The sequence below is a fragment of the Dama dama genome, chromosome 33, assembly GCF_033118175.1.
Source record: "Dama dama isolate Ldn47 chromosome 33, ASM3311817v1, whole genome shotgun sequence".
In the NCBI taxonomy this organism is placed as follows: Eukaryota; Metazoa; Chordata; class Mammalia; order Artiodactyla; family Cervidae; genus Dama; species Dama dama.
Genome location: NC_083713.1, coordinates 17,301,700 through 17,317,321, shown reverse-complemented (window position 1 = coordinate 17,317,321; position 15,622 = coordinate 17,301,700). Strand labels below are relative to the sequence as shown.

The 15,622-nt window shown below is 39.5% G+C and overlaps 1 non-coding gene across 1 annotated transcript; it reads right to left on the bottom strand.

Annotated features, from left to right (window-relative positions):
* Window positions 1-10,830: 10,830 nt before the first annotated feature.
* Window positions 10,831-10,903, bottom strand: TRNAC-ACA (transfer RNA cysteine (anticodon ACA)). Its single transcript has one exon. It is a non-coding gene; the product is annotated as a tRNA-Cys (tRNA).
* Window positions 10,904-15,622: the final 4,719 nt, after the last annotated feature.

The following is a 15,622-nucleotide window of genomic DNA, read 5'->3' as shown; positions in this document are numbered from 1 at the left end:
TCTTTCGTCCCCTTCTCCTCCTGCCCTTAATTCCTCCCAGCATCAGGGTCTTTTCAAATGAGTCAGCTCATTGCATCAGGTGGCCAAAGTATTGGAGTTTCAGCTTCAACATCAGTCCTTCCAATGAACACCCAGGACTGGTCTCCCTTAGGATGGACTGGTTGGATCTCCTTGCAGTCCAAGGGACTCTCAAGAGTCTTCTCCAGCACCACAGTTCAAAAGCATCAATTCTTCAGTGCTCAGCTTTCTTTACAGTCGAACTCTCACATCCATACATGACTACTTGAAAAACCATAGCCTTGACTGGACAGACCTTTGTTGGCAAAGTAATGTCTTTTCAATTAGCTGTATAAGTTGGTCATAATTTTCCTTCCAAGGAGCAAGCGTCTTTTAATTTCATGGCTACAGTCACCATTTGCAGTGATTTTGGAGCCCCAAAAATAAAGTCAGCCACTGTTTCTACTGTTTCTCAATCTATTTGCTATGAATGATAGGACTGGATGCCACGATCTTAGTTTTCTGAATGTTGAGCTTTAAGCCAACTTTTTCACTCTCCTCTTTCACTTTCATCAAGAGGCTCTTTAGTTCTTCTTCACTTTCTGCCATAAGGGTGGTGTCATCTGCATATCTGAGGTTATTGATATTTCTCCCAGCAATCTTGATTCCAGCTTGTGCTCCATCCAGCCAAGTGTTTCTCATATAAGTTAAATAACCAGGATAACAATATACAGCCTTGATGTACTCCTTTTCCTATTTGGAACTAGTCCATTGTTCCATGTCCAGTTCTAACTGTTGCTTCCTGACCTGCATACAAGTTTCTCAAGAGGCAGGCCAGGTGGTCTGGTAGTCCCATCTCGAAGAATTTTCCACAGTTTATTGTGATCCACACAGTCAAAGGCTTTGGCATAGTCAATAAAGCAGAAATAGATGTTTTTCTGGAACTCTCTTGCTTTTTCAATGATCCAGCAGATGTTGGCAATTTGATCTCTGGTTCCTCTGCCTTTTCTGAAACCACCTTGAACATCTGGAAGTTCACGGTTCATGTATTGCTGAAGCCTGGCTTGGAGAATTTTGAGCATTACTTTGCTAGTGTGTGACATGAGTGCAATTGTGTGGTAGTTTGAGCATTCTTTGGCATTGCCTTTGTTTGGGATGGATCTCGAATTTTGTTGAAGAGATCTCTACTCTTTCCCATTCTATTATTTTCCTCTATTTATTTGCACTGATCACTGAGGAAGGCTTTTTTATCTCTCCTTGCTATTCTTTTGAACTCTGCATTCAAATAGGTATATCTTTCCTTTTCTCCTATGCTTTTTGCTTTTCTTTCCACAGCTATTTGTAAGGCCTCCTCAGACAACCACTTTGCCTTTTTGCATTTCTTTTCCGTGGGGATAGTCTTGACCCCTGTCTCCTGTACAATGTCCCGAAACTCCACCCATAGTTCATCAGGCATTCTGTCTATCAGATCTAGTCCCTTAGATCTATTTCTCACTTCCACTGTATAATCATAAGGGATTTGATTTAGGTCATACCTGAATGGTCTAGTGGTTTTCCCTACTTTCTTCAATTTCAGTCTGAATTTGGCAGTAAGGAGTTCATGATCTGAGCCACAGTTAGCTCCTGGTCTTGTTTTTGCTGACTGTATAGAGCTTCTCCATCTTTGGCTGCAAAGAATATAATCAGTCTTGATTTCAGTGTTGGGCATCTGGTGATGTCCACGTGTAGAGTCTTCTTATGTTGTTGGAAGAGGGTGTTTGCTATGACCAATGCGTTCTCTTGGTAAAACTCTATTAGCCTTTGCCCTGCTTCATTCCATACTCCAAGGCCAAATTTGCCTGTTACTCCAGGTGTTTCTTGACTTCCTACTTTTGCATTCCAGTCCCCTATAATGGAAAGAACATCTTTTCTGGGTGTTAGTTCTGAAAGGTCATGTTGGTCTTCATAGAACCATTCAACTTCAGCTTCTTCAGCATTACTAGTCGGGTCATAGACTTGGATTACTGTGGTATTGAATGGTTTGCCTTGGAAACGAACAGAGATCATTCTCTCACTTTTGAGATTGCATTCAAGTACTGCATTTTGGACTCTTGTTGACTATGACGGCTACTGTATTTCTTCTAAGGGATTCCTGCCCACAGTAGTAGACATAATGGCCATCTGAGTTAAATTCACCCATTCCAGTCCATTTTAGTTTGCTGATTCTTAGAATGTCGATGTTCACTCTTGTCATGTCCTGTTTGACCACTTCCAATTTGCCTTGATTCATGGACCTAACATTCCAGGTTCCTGTGCAATATTGCTCTTTACAGCATCGGACCCTGCTTCTATCACCAGTCACATCCACAACTGGGTGTTGTTTTTGCTTTGGCTCCATCACTTCATTCTTTTTGGAGTTATTTCTCCACTGATCTCCAGTAGCATACTGTGCACATACTGACCTGGGCAGTTCCTCTTTCAGTATCCTATCATTTTGCCTTTTCCTACTGTTCATGGGGTTCTCAAGGCAAGAATACTGAAGTGGTTTGCCACTCCCTTCTCCAATGGACCACATTCTGTCAGAACTCTCCACCATGACCCGACCATCTTGAGCAGCCCTACACGGCATGGCTTAGTTTCATTGAGTTAGACAAGGCTGTGGTCCATGTGATCAGATTGGCTAGTTTTCTGTGATTGTGGTTTCAGTCTGTCTGCCCTCTAATGCCCTCTCTCAGAGCCTACTGTCTTACTGGGGTTTCTCTTACCTTGAACGTGGGGTACCTCTTCACGGCTGCTCCAGCAAAGTATAGCCACTGCTCCTGACCTTGGACATGGGGTATCTCCTTACTGCTGCTGCTCTTGACCTTGGATGTGGGGTATCTCCTCTCAGCTGCTCGCGGCTCCAGCGCCACGCAGAATTAAAATTTGTACAGAACCACAAAAGACCCCCAAATAGCCAAAGCAATCTTGAGAGACTATATTTCATAATTATAGTAACCAAAATAGTATATTATTGGCATAAAAACAACACATAGATGAATGGAATGGAATCAAGAGCCCAGAAATACACCAATGCATACATGGTCAGTTTATTACAAAGGAGCAAAAAATATACACTGGAGAAAGGACAGTGTGTTCAGTAGAGTTGGGAAAACTGGGCAGCCATATACAAAAGAATGAAATTGAACCACTACCGTATACCGTACATAAAAATCAAACAGATTAAAGACTTGAACATGAGATCTGAAATCATAAAAACTAGAAATCATAGGCAGTAAGCATCTTGACATCTGTCTTGGTTATGACTTTTTGCATTTAACACCAAAAACAAAGACAACGAAAGCAAAAATAAACAGCTGGGACTACATCAAACTAAAAAAAATCTTTCATGCAGGAAAGAAAACTATCAACAAAATGAAAAGGCAGCCTATGGAATGCTATAAAATGTTTGCAAAAGATTTTTTTTTTAATGAGCAAAGAATCTGAATAGACATATTTCCAGAGAAAATATAAAACTGACTTAACAAGTACATAAAAAGGTGCTCAGCATCACTAACATGAGGGAAATGCAAATCAAAACCACAGTGAGATAGTGCCATTCTAATAGGCGTGAGGTGATGTCAAAGACAAAAAAATAACAAGTGCTGATGAGGGCGTAGTAAAAAGGGAAGTCTCATCCCCTGATGGTAGAAATGAACATTGCTACAGGCACTATGGAAAATGGCATGGAGATTCCTAAAAATTAAAATTACTCTATGATTCAGAATTCTACCTCTGTGTATTTATCTGAAGGAAATAAAAACACTTAAAAAGATATCTGCACCCCCATGTATATTGCAGCATGCATTATTTACATTAGATATAAAATGGAAGTATCATTCTATATTGTTAAATTTGCTAAAATTCATTTGCCAGTGATTCAACTGTGATAAGAATTGTTGGCTAGAAGTTGTATTCATGTTATACCTCAAAAGTAGTTCAGTTCAGTTGCTCAGTCATATCCGACTCTTTGTGACTCCATGAAACACAGCACACCAGGCCTCCCTGTCCATCACCAAAAATTACTAGCATGGGATAAATTTAATTAGCAACTTCATAATGCTTAGAGAGTATCATAATAGTATGAAAATTTTTAGAAGGTAGTCATTTTTATTTTACGCTTAAGATGGCTTTACTTATCAAGAAAGATAAGTAAAGGTGCCTTCTCAAAGGTGCCTTTGAAAGGTGTCTTCTCAAAGAATTTGTATGACTTCATAATCAAATCCCTTACGATTGTACAGTGGAGGTGATAAATAGATTCATGGGACTAGATCTGGTAGACAGTGCCTGAAGAACTATGGACAGAGGTTCACAACATTGTACTGGAAGCAGTGACCAAACCCATCCCCAAGAAGAAGAAATGCAAGAAGGCAAAGTGGTTGTCTGAGGAGGCCTTACAAATAGCTGACAAAAGAAGAGAAGAGAAAGGCAGAGAAGGAAGGGAAAGATATACCAAACTGAATGCAGAGTTCCAGAGAATAGCAAGGAGAGGTAAGAAGGCCTTCTTAAGCGAACAATGCAAAGAAATAGACGGAAACAATAGAATGGGAGAGACTAGAGATCTCTTTAAGAAAACTGGAGATATCAATGAAACATTTCGTGCCAAGATGGATATAATAGATAAAGGACAAAAATAGCAAGGACCTAACAGAAGCAGAAGAGATTAAGAAGAGGTGGCAAGAATACTCAGAACTATACAAAAAAGCTCTTAATGACCCAGATAACCATTGATGGTGTGGTCACTCACCTAGAGCCTGACATCCTGGAATGTGAAGTCAAGTGAGCCTTAGGAAGCATTACTATGAACAAAGCTAGTGGAGGTGATGGAATTCTACCCGAGCAATTTCAAATCCTAAAAGATGATGCTGTGAAAGTGCTGCGCTCAATATGCCAGCAAATTTGGAAAACTCAGCAGTGGCCACAGGTCTGGAAAAGGTCAGTTTTCATTTCAATCCCAAAGAAAGGCAATGTTAAAGAATGTTCAAATTATCGTACAACTGTACTCATTTCACATGCTACCAGGCTTCCCTGGTAACTCAACTGGTAAAGAATCCGTCTGCAACGCAGGAGACCCAGGTTTGATTCCTGGGTCAGGAAGATCCCATAGAGAAGGGATAGGCTACCCACTCCAGTATTCTTAGGCTTCCCTGGTGGCTCAGTCAGTAGAGAATCCATCTGCAATTGGGGAGACCTGGGTTGGGAAGATCCCCTGGAAGAGGGTATCACAAGCCACTCCAGTATTCTTGCCTGGAGAATCTCCATAGACAGAGGAGTCGGGTGGGCTATAGTCCATGGTGTCGCAAAGAGTCAGACATGACTGAGCGACTAAGCACAGCATAGCACTTGCTAGCAAGAATATGCTCAAAATCCTTCAATCTAGGCTTCAGCAGTATGTGAACGGAGAACTTTCAGATGTACAAACTGGATTTAGGAAAGTCAGAGGAACCAGAAATCAGATTGCCAACATCCACTGGATCATAGAAAAAGCAAGGGAATCAAAAAAAAAAATATACTTCTGCCTCATTGATTATGCTAAAGACTTTGTGTGGATCACAACAAACTGGAAAATTCTTAGAGATGGGAATACCAGACCACCTTACCTGCCTCCTGAGAATCCTACGTGCAGGACAAGAAGCAACAGAACTGGACTTGGGACAATGGATTGGTTCAAAACTGGGAAAGGAGTACATCAAAGCTGTATATTGTCACTATGTTTATTAACTTATATACGGAGTACATCATGCAAAATGCTGAGTTAGATGACTCACAAGCTGGAGTCTAGATTGCCGAGCGAAATATCAACAACCTCAAATATGCAGATGACACCACTTTAATGGCAGAAAGTGAAGAGGAACTAAAGAGCCTCTCGATGAAGGTGAAAGAGGAGAGTGAAAAGCTGGCTTAAAACTCAGCGTTCAAAAAATGAAGAGCATGGCATCATATCCCACCACTTCATGGCACATAGATGAGGAAAAAGTGGAAAGTGTTAGATTTCACTTTGGGGGGAGCTCCAAAATCACTGCAGATGGTGACTGCAGCCACAAAATTAAAAGACACTTGTTCCTTGGAAAAGAAGCTAATACAAACTTAGTGTATTAAAAAGCAGAGACATCACTTTACCAACAAAGATCCATTTGGTCAAAGCTATAGTTTTTCCAGTAGTCACATATGGATGTGAGAGTTGGACCATAAAGAAAGCTGAGTGCTAAAAAAGTGATGCTTTCAAACTATGGTGCTGAAAAAGACTCTTGAGAGTCCCTTGGACAGCAGGGAGTTCAAACCAGTCAACCCTAAAGGAAGTCAACCCTAAACATTCATTGGAAGTACTGGTGCTGAAGCTGAAGTTCTGATACTTAGGCCACCTGACACGAAAAACTGACTCATTGGAAAAGACCCTGATGATGCTGGGAAAGGTTGAGAGCAAGAGGAGAAGGGGGTGACAGAGAATGAGATGATTAGATGGCATCATTGACTCAATGGACAAGTTTGAGCAAATTCCAGGAGATAGTGAAGGACAGGGAACCCTGGAGTGCTGCAGTTCACCGGGTCGCAAAGAGTCTGACACAACTTAGTGACTGAACAACTTCTTTTTCACCATTAAGTCCCTATGATAGACTTCCCTGAAAGAGCTTAATCAGAAATAACATCAGGCACCAGTAGATGGCAGTAAGAAATAAGCAGAGACATTCTGAGTATTTTGTTACTCAGAAAATTCTGTTCTACTCCAGTATGGAAGGAGAATTCACACAGTCTATTTTATCTTTGTTTTACACCAAAAATCCTGAGTATCAGTCACATACATTTGACTATGAAAAATTGCACAGAAACTAACACTACTTTGCATCTAAAAGTTTATAATCTAGTATAGATACTTAAGATTTAAATACTCAAATGTGTATGATATGAAAGAAGTTTTAAGATAGTCATATAGGCACATATATGATAGACAAGTAAACATATATACATATATTGAGGCTCAGTGATTCCCATTCATGAAATATGGTGCCTGAATAACAGTGTACATGGGTTACTTTTAAGAAATCACAGAATATTAAAATTATACTAATACCTTAATTTTTTTTAATATTAATTAGTTTTCTGGCCACACCTTGCAACATGTAGGATCTCAGTTCCCCAGTCAAGGGTCAAACCTGCTCCCCTTGTCTTGGAAATGCAGAGTCTTACCCTCTGGACCACCAGAGAGGTCCAATACCTTAATTCTTGTTTATTCAAAGTCTCTTCAGGCTTTTTGGTGTTTTAATACTGCTTTAATTCATGAAATAAGAGGCTCAATGTTTGGATAAAAACAGCTGCTCTCTGGTCTGAGAAATGTGTTTCCTGGATTCTACTTTTGGTTCAACTACTTACTACAAGTTTGGACAAACTGCTTTCTCTCTCTGTACCCTGATCACCTCCTTTGCTAAATGGTAAAACTATCTCTTCTATCTACCTCATCAGGTAGTTGTGTAGACAAAATGAGATAACATGTTTTTTTAAAAACTATGCAGGCAACAGAAATTAAGAATGTGAGAAATTTTGTAGAACAAACAACATGGTTTCTTTTAAAAGGATAGCAAGAAAAATACAGAAGGAAGAGTAATCTGTAGATTAAAAGAGATGTTGGAGAGAGGGGCTTTTGAGTCACATTAGCCAAAGGCAATGTGTGGACTTTATTTAGATTTCAATTTGAAAAAAGAGGCTGCAAAATAATTTATGAAACAGTGGGGGATATCTAGAACACTGAGTGGATATTTGATATTAACTAAGTATTCCTCCAAGAGAGAGAATTATTGTTTTCAGGTATCTGTTTTAATGGTATCTACAAACTGATACGTCCAGGGTTTTCTTGAAAATAATTCAGTGACTAGGATGTGGGGGAAAACAAAACCAAAGGCAAGGGGATTAATAATCCAGAGGCCGAAAGTGGTTGTCAAACAAAATGAGATTGGGACATAGTATTCAGTATTGGAGCTGAATAATAGATAAATAGAAATTGAATTAAACAATATTTAATTAAAAATTAAATTTGAAAATTTCTATAATAAAGCTTTTAAATAACTAAGTTTAATTTTTCAAAAGCAAAATACTGTCTTTATAACTAAGAAATCTTTATAACTATTGAAATCTTATGCAGAACCCCAAGTGACAAATTTATAATCATTTGTTTGCCAGATATAAATCAGTTTGCTGTATTAGGGAAAGTAGGAAAATTACTACAGATAAAGATGGAGTTGGCTGGCACTAAGTAGGACTATTTTGAAAGAGAATATGTGCATTTCATTTCCCTTTCGTTATTCCCTCCCAGCTTGGAACCTAAGAGCCATTTCACTATTTAGAGCCTATGTCATTGGCCCAAGCTGTCAGAGTGCCTGAAAATTATGATGCTGTTTCCTTGCTCAGGTCATAACACTGAATTCTCAAACAGAAAGAACTGACTAGAGATTGGCTAGTCAAACCAGACTATTGATACACAGAAGTCTCACCATCTTCTGCAAGGGTGACCTGAAGGGGCAGGTACATCATTTCCCCAAACAGGCCATCTCTGCTGTTCCCATGGGTCATTTCCATGGCTGGCAGCACGTAGCCTTTGCCCTTGATGGATGCCACAGCTTTGAATTGCCAACCATCAGTGGCTCCTCCTCTCAGGGGTGATCTTTCCTGAACTGAATCTCTCTTTCCTGCCCTGGATCAATTGATCTTTTTCTCTCTCTGCAGCCCACTAGTTCCCTGTTATTCTCTCAGTACTGCTTCTGTACAAAATCTTGTGTTTATGAGAAACTAGACTTTTTCCTTGTAAGAGAGTTTTGTGCATTGTGCAGCGTCTGCTCAGATGATTCTCTATACCTTTGAATAATATTCTTCATCTAAGGAACATGGTATATCAAAGGCAATAAACTACTGTATAATTAACATGTGAAATGGACTCACATGGATTCTCTTCTGGAATATACAAGTGGTAACTGGATAATGATCACCTGTCTCCTCTTGCAATACAAAAAAATTAAACTGGAGTGGTAATTAGTATGGGTGGTACGAACATGATCAAGTTCAATTTCAAACAAAATTATCTCAAAAAAACTCATTCATTGGAAAAAAAAACACCGGCTGGGACAAGCTAAGGAGCAGATTGACCTTAACACAGTCTCGGTGTTTCCTACAACTGCAGTCCTACATCCACATCTGTCGCAGCCCCACCAGCTGCATGAACACCGTGGGGCATGAGCCACAGTCCCAGTGTTACCACTCTTGTAGTCAATCCAGCTCCAGCCAGGGACACATCTCCCACGGGTTTGCGGTGGGGGGGTGGGGGGGGGGGCTTGCTTCTTAAGGCTCTAGAAATTGGGGAAGGAAATTTCTACTTTATCTACTGTTCGACCCGGTGTTTTGATTTCCAAATAGTTTTCGAGTTCTGCTGTTCAAGAAATTCAGACAAACCCATGGTCTACTACCAAACAGTCCATGAGTTAGAACAAAAACCTGCCTGTGAATGCAACAGACGCTAGATTTAGGCCTTTTCCCTGGTGGCTCAGTGGTACAGAATCGACCTGCAATGTGGAAGACCCAGGCTCAGTCCCTGTGTTGAGAGGATGCCCTGGAGGAGGGAATGGCAACCCACTCCGGTATTCTTGCCTGGGAAATCCCATGGACAGAGGAGCCTGGTGGGCTACAGTCCATGGGGTTGCAGAGAGTCGGACACGACTGAGTGACTAACATTTTCACTTCTCATTTTCATGCAAGACCATTACTGAAGGCTTACATGCTTGGTCTCGCCAACTGAAAAAGTCAGAGAGATCTAATTTAGTCCAAATGGGTATAGGAATGACGGTAGTCATATAAGATTTAATAGTCAAAGAGCGTCTAGGAGTTAGATGCCTCTATGTTGGAGTTAGATTAATAGAAAAATAAGACACAATATTTCACTACAATCTCAGATGTAAGTATTTTAAATATTTTCAAGGGCCACTATTTGGGGGAAATGAGAGAAAACTAGATAAAAATAAGAAAAGATAAATAAGAAGTGTTAAAACTTGCAATATATCTAGAAAGGATGGAGAGTTGAAATATTATCTCAGAAGGAAAAAATGTTAACAATGGGTAATATAAGTCCTTCTGCTAGTAATAGTTTGGGGCTTCCCAGGCAGTGTTAGTGGTGAAGAACCTGCTTGCCAATGCAGGAGATGTAAGAGATGTGGGTTCAATCCCTGGGTGAGGAAGAGCCCCTGGAAGAGGGCATGGCAACCCACTCCAGTACTCTTGCCTGGAGAATCCCATGGACAGAGGAGCCTGGCGGGCTACAGTCCATGGGGTCACAAGAGTCAGACGCGACAGAGAAACTTAGCACACACGCAGGAAAGTTATGGTTGGGTGTAGAGTTAGTCCTGTGTTCTTTAGTCCTAAAGGAGAAGGAAGGTAAGCCATTAATAGTTCCTGCAGCACAAGGGACTCTGATTTATCTTAGGAGAAAGCTAAATAGCTTTCTTCTTGGGAAAATGCAAGAATAGAATATCTAGAAGTCCTCTAAAATGCCCTTGCCTTCTGGGACTTTGTAATCACTTACATTTAGTGACTATTTTTCACTAGAACACAGAAATGAGAAGTACTGTCGACTATTTTTTATTTAAAGAAGTATCTACTAACTATGGCAGGAATATCAAGTATGTCTAGGTTTTATCTCTGGAGAGAAAGAAAGTGAAGTCGCTCAGTCGTGTCCGACTCTTCGCAACCCCATGGACTGTAGCCCCCCAGGCTCCTCGGTCCATGGGATTTTCCAGGCATGAATACTGGAGTGGGTTGCCATTTCCTTCTCCAGGGGATCTTCCTGACCCAGGGATTGAACCTGGGTCTCCTGCATTGTAGGCAGACGCTTTACCATCTGAGCTACCAGGGAGAGAAAGAAGTTTCAAATTAATAAAGGTCATTTTGTGTCATCCTTACAGCTCTTGATTCCTTAAAATTTTTTAATCATGGTTAAATACATGTAACATAAAATTTACCACTCAATCATTTTACATGTACAGTTCAATAGTATTGAGTACATTCATATGGTTGTGAAAACAACATATGAAATTTGAGAAGTTTGTAAAATGTTCAGTAAATATTTTGGACTTATAGAATTGAACAATACTTAGATGTGTTTAAATATGCTATGCAAAATATCAAATGTATAAACAAGGTCCTATTGTATAACACAGGGAACTATATTCAATATCCTGTAATAAACCATTATAGGAAATAATATGAAAAAAGAATAAACACATATGTATATATATCTGAACCACTCTGCTGTATACCAGAAACACATCATTGTAGATCAACTATAGATCAGTAAAAAAATAAAGTGTCAATTATAAAAGCCATTATCTAATGAAGCATGTTTTCTCTTTTCTTAAATTACAACAGTAACAATTATGCCTTCCAGCACTAAAATCAAATAACTTTACTTGCTCAATACATCAATTACAAAATAGCTTTAGTTGCTTAATATCTCAGTTACATTGCCAGCTAAGCTGACTTGCTTTTTGACATTGTCTTTGCTTTATTCTCTATCTTACTTCTTCCAAGTAACTGTATTCCTCCTCCCCTTCTGTCCAACTATTTTTAATCTTTGTTTCACTATTTAACTTTGATGACTTATTTTCAAGTAAATATTTTTAATGTTCTTCGTTTGGGATAAAACGCACACTGTATAAATGTAGTGGATAAATACCCACACACAGAGCTACCCTACAAGACATGTGTTCCCTCAGAAGTAGGCCAATTCATCTATTACAGAATCAAGCCAGAAAAACTGAATCCAAGCAGTAATTCTCCAATTTAAATTAAAAAAAAAAACAACTCTAGGGCCTAGTTTTTAGTCCTCCTGAATCATAACTAGTTGGCAACAAAAGTTGGCATTTCTTGGTGTGAATAAGCCTTAACACAAGAACTCCTCACCAAGTCTCAAGAGTTAGAATTTGAGAGAGAAATGTATTCAGGTGGCCATGTATACACAGTATTTTTAAAAACCATTTTGGCCAAATTAGTATCAAGTGAATTGCTGTCAAGTGAAATTTTAAAAGCACATAAACTCTTCAACTTTAAAAGTTCAGCCTGGCTAAAAGTCATTATGTGTTGTGACATCATGCAGGGGGAAACAGACTTGAGCATGATGATCAAATAGTTGTTAACAGAATATTGGCCCAAACTACTCCAATTCCATGTCTCATCCTGAAGATCCTCTTCAAACTAGCCTCTTCCCTGAAATTTTCCTTGACGCGTGGGACCTGGCTCCATCTGTGACTACTATAATCTCCTCTCTCTTTTCTGCTTAATAAATCCAGCATTCAGGCATACATATTATACACAAAGTTTTGAGACACTCAAGTATAATGTGTGTAAGACCCTGCAAAAACAGGAATATAATCATTATAAGATGCAGTAAGACTTCTAGTTAGAGTTCATAGAGTCATGTTTTAATTAATTGCAACATGGGTATAAAGTAAATGTTCAAAAGTCAGAAGTGCCTCTCACATTTCCAAATGGATGCTTGAAGTTTTTGTAAATTATATTTTCTATTTGACTAATTTGAAATTCACATCAATACTTAAGCTCTAAACAGTATCCTAGAGAATCAGAAAACAGGATTCTAACACTCACTGTGTAAATTTGGCCTCATCACTTGTCTGTCTCCTCACCCTAGGCTACATGAACCCTGAAGCTAGGACTGCCCCTTGCTTACTTTTGCTCCCACGGATTCAGCGTTCAACACATTTTTGGAGAATAAATGAAGGAAAGAAAAAAAATAGGTACACAAGTCCACTTATAAGCAATTCTCACAAATGCATATAAACCACCAATGAACAATTGTTCTTTAAACTCTATGCTGTGATCTTTCCATTTTCATTAGAATTAAATGCATCATCTGAAGTATATGCTTTTGAAGGAGGTTATCTATGGGTGGAGCACATCAGTAGTGAGAAGAGGTAAAGCAGAGGCTCACACATGCTGGGAAAGGTCAGGGAACAACAGGGAGTCTACTGTGGCCGGAGTGGAGTGAGGTGCTGGAGAGTGTCAGGTCTGGGGAGGAACTGAGAATGGGGAGCCAGACCACAGAGGGCCTTTCACACTTCGTCCTCAGTCATGTCCGACTCTGCAACACTTTGGACTGTAGCCCACCAGGCTCCACGTCCACGGGATTTCCCAGGCAAGAAAACTGGAGTGGGTTTCCATTTCCTCCTCCAGGGGATCTTCCCAATCCAGGAATTGAACCCACATCTCCTGTGTCTCCTGAACTGCAGGCAGGTTCTTAACCCCTGAGCCATTAGGGAAGCCTTCAGAGGGCGTTGCAGGGCATTATAAGCCCTTTGATTTTTACTCAGCATAACACTGTTAAGTTTTAGAACCAAACAGAAGGTCCTAAAACTTCGAGACAAGAAACACACACACACACAGTCTACAGAAGAACAAGAATCAGATTGTAATTGGAACTCTGGGTATGCTGGAAAACTGTGAAGGAAAGACTTTCAAGTTCCAAGAAGAAAGTATTTTTAAGCTGGGCTTTTATACATCATGCTGCTGCTACTGCTAAGTCACTTCAATCGTGTCCAACTCTGTGTGACCCCATAGATGGAAGCCCACCAGGCTCCTCCGTCCCTGGGATTCTCCAGGCAAGAACACTGGAGTGGGTTGCCATTTCCTTCTCCAATGCGTGAAGGTAAAAAGTGAAAGGGAAGTCACTCAGTCGTGTCCAACTCTTAGCGGCCCCATGGACTGCAGCCCACCAGGCTCCTCCATCCATGGGATTTTTCAGGCAAGAGGACTGGAGTGGGGTGCCATTGCCTTCTCCATTATACACACATACCCAGATACAAATAACAGGCAGGTGATGAAAATGTTTTCTCTTAGGCAGTTAGCTGATGGTATGCCTCCGCTAAAAAAAGGCATTAAAAAATGCAGGAGATGCAAGAAACAATGGCTCTAACCCAAGAAATCAGTGAAGCAAAATCACATAACAACAGCTGAGCAAGAAGACTGAAGGTGACCAGGTCAGACTGGAGCCAAGAGGAGAGGCCCTGGGAAAGCAGTCTCTGAGGAGGAAAGGGCAGATATATGGGCACATTCATGTCTGAGAAAAACTAGAATATACAGAAGGCGATTGCTGGGATATAGAAAGGAAGAAAACACTCAGACTCTCTCCTTTGAGTGATCATAGCATTAAAACTAGAGTAAAAAAATATGTCTACCACTTGGCTATTTAGTGAGCTATGTTTACACACACACACTCACTGAAATATTTCTCAGCCATAAGAAAAGAATTAAATTCTGCCTATTTGCAACAACATGAATGGACCCAGAGGTTACTATGCTTAGTGAGATAAGTCAGACAGAAAAACACAAACACTGTATGCTATTACTTACATGTTAATCTTTAAAAATGAAAGAATATAACAGAACACAAACAGACTCACAGATATAAAGAACAAGTTAGTGGTTACCAGTAGGGTGAGAGAAAAGGGGAGGGGCAAGATAGGTGTAGAGAATTAAGAGGTACAAACTACTATTGATAAAATAAATGAGCTACAAGGATATATTGTTTAGCACAGGAAAATATGGCCATTATTTTAGAACATGAAATGGAGTATAATCTATAAAAACATTGAATTATGATGTTATACACCTGAAACTAAATATAATATTATAAATCCACTATGCTTCTTTAAAAAGGAAAAAAATTTTAAAACACAGGTAGACACTCTTGGTGGGAATGTAATGTGGTACAGCCACTGTGGAGAACAGTGTGGAGTTTCCTTAAAAAACTGTAAGTAGAGTTACCATATGACCCAGCAATCCCACTTCTAGGCGTGTATCCAAAGAAAACCATAATTCGAAAAGATGCATTCACTTCAATGTTCATCGCAGCACTATTTACAATAACCAGGACATGGAAGCAACCTAAATGTCTATTTACAGATGAATGAATAAAGATGATGTGATTACATATATATATATATATATACACACACACACACACACACAATGGAGTATTACTGAGCCATAAAAAGAATGAAATAATACAATTTGCAGCAACATGGATAGACCTAGAGATAATCATGCTGAGTGAAGTCAGACAGAAAAAGACAAAAATCATATGATACCACTTACATGTGGAATCAAAAACAAAAGGTGCACATGAACTTATCTACAAAAGAGAAATAGTTACAGATGTAGAAAACACACTTGTAATCAGGAAGTGAGAGGGGAATGGAGAAACTGGGACTGACAGTTACACACTACTATATATAAACTAAATAACCAATAAAGACCTGCCATACGGCACAGGCAACTCTACTCAATACTCTGTAATGGCCTATATGGGAAAAGAATCTAAAAAGGAGTGTCTATATCTATAACTGATTCACTTTACTGTACGCCTGAAGCTAACATAACATTGTAAATCAACTAAATTCAATACAATTTTTTAAACTATCACACATATAAACACACACACACACACAAAATAATAAATAAATAACATAAGGGGGCAATCTATTGAAGTCAAGTTAGGGGTCTTACTTTAAAGCTTCATTGGCACTATAAGTATACTATTTGTGTTTATTTCAGGAAAGGG